General features: G+C 25.7%; 2 protein-coding genes across 2 annotated transcripts in view; both read right to left on the reverse strand.

Moving 5' to 3' along the window:
• Window positions 1-2,500, reverse strand: part of ss18l2 (ss18, like 2) — a 692,656-nt gene that overhangs the window by 292,953 nt on the left and 397,203 nt on the right. The gene's annotated exons all lie outside the window — the stretch shown is intronic.
• Window positions 1-2,500, reverse strand: part of prtga (protogenin homolog a (Gallus gallus)) — a gene marked incomplete at both ends in the record, with an annotated part of 66,945 nt that overhangs the window by 8,059 nt on the left and 56,386 nt on the right. The window lies entirely within an intron of this gene.

Genomic DNA, 2,500 nt, shown 5'->3' on the forward strand with positions numbered 1-2,500 from the left:
GTGAATTGGCTCTTGGTACCCACATGGAAACCTATATGAGGATAAATGCACATATATGAAACCTATATGCAGTTTATTTGCACATATATGATAATATATATGCTACATATATGCCGCATATAGGCAAAATTGAGGTGCATATATGTGCATATACAGGCTATATAGGTCTCCTGTATTGCTTCTTTATATCCACATATATCTCCTATTTAGCTCATGGCAGGATCTGGTCATTTTGTAGCTCATATCTCACTTTGGCAACTGTCACACATGATGCCTAGCTCATATTATCTATTATCAATGCAATAACTAAGAACTAACTAAAAAAAAAACAACGCAATAACTTATGTATGTGCGAACACGTGAAATTGGTATCCCATGTAATTGGCATGTTATGGAATTTAACTATGGCAATTAGGTGCGAGGAGATGGAAAGCTATGTCTACACGTTTTCCTGAAACATTTACAAGGTCGATTCTTTCTTGTATGAAGATTGTGGAAAAGAGGGAAATGTATAACATATTAATATAATTATATATTAATATGTATAACACATTTTTTATTTTGTCAATCAAGCCTTTTTTCCAATTTCAAGTCACTTCCAGATTCACAATACAGCTCACACACATCCACACATTCACCGTTACATCCACCAAATGCAATGCAAAGTTTTCTGTGTGGTCTTAATGCAGTTTCTAGATGAACATATAGGTGAACATATATGTGCATATATATACCTGCATATATGTACCTATATAGGTATATGTATGCACATATATATGTACACATATATGTACATATAATATAGGAAAACGGCCACATATATTACATATATTAAACATATTGTCACATATATTAAAAACCTATATCAAAACACATATTAAAACATATATGTGCATATATGTACATATAACATAGGAAAACGGCCATATATTAAACATATTGTCACATATATTAAAAACCTATATCAAAACCTATATTAAAACATATATGTGCATATATGTACATATAATATAGGAAAACGGCCACATATATTACATATATTAAACATATTGTCACATATATTAAAAACCTATATCAAAACCTATATTAAAACATATATGTACATATAATATAGGAAAACGGCCATATATTAAACATATTGTCACATATATTAAAAACCTATATCAAAACCTATATTAAAACATATATGTGGATATATGTACATATAATATAGGAAAACGGCCACATATATTACATATATTAAACATATTGTCACATATATTAAAAACCTATATCAAAACCTATATGTGCATATATGTACATATAATATAGGAAAACGGCCATATATTACAGTAAACATATTGTCACATATATTAAAAACCTATATCAAAACCTATATTAAAACATATATGTGCATATATGTACATATAATATAGGAAAACGGCCATATATTACATATATTAAACATATTGTCACATATATTAAAAACATATATCAAAACACATATTAAAACCTATATGTGCATATATGTACATATAATATAGGAAAACGGCCATATATTACAGTAAACATATTGTCACATATATTAAAAACCTATATCAAAACCTATATTAAAACATATATGTGCATATATGTACATATAATATAGGAAAACGGCCATATATTACATATATTAAACATATTGTCACATATATTAAAAACATATATCAAAACACATATTAAAACATATATGTGCATATATGTACATATAACATAGGAAAACGGCCATATATTACAGTAAACATATTGTCACATATATTAAAAACCTATATCAAAACCTATATTAAAACATATATGTGCATATATGTACATATAATATAGGAAAACGGCCATATATTACATATATTAAACATATTGTCACATATATTAAAAACATATATCAAAACACATATTAAAACCTATATGTGCATATATGTACATATAATATAGGAAAACGGCCATATATTACAGTAAACATATTGTCACATATATTAAAAACCTATATCAAAACCTATATTAAAACATATATGTGCATATATGTACATATAATATAGGAAAACGGCCATATATTACATATATTAAACATATTGTCACATATATTAAAAACATATATCAAAACACATATTAAAACATATATGTGCATATATGTACATATAACATAGGAAAACGGCCATATATTAAACATATTGTCACATATATTAAAAACCTATATCAAAACCTATATTAAAACATATATGTGCATATATGTACATATAATATAGGAAAATGGCCACATATATTACATATATTAAACATATTGTCACATATATTAAAAACCTATATCAAAACCTATATTAAAACATATATGTGCATATATGTAAATATAATATAGGAAAACGGCCATATATTAAACATATTGTCACATATATTAAAAACCTATATCAAAACCTATATTAAAACATATATGTGCATATATGTACATATAACATAGGAAAACGGCCACATATATTACATATATTAAACA

The sequence above is a fragment of the Gobio gobio genome, assembly GCF_949357685.1.
Source record: "Gobio gobio genome assembly, chromosome: 9".
In the NCBI taxonomy this organism is placed as follows: Eukaryota; Metazoa; Chordata; class Actinopteri; order Cypriniformes; family Gobionidae; genus Gobio; species Gobio gobio.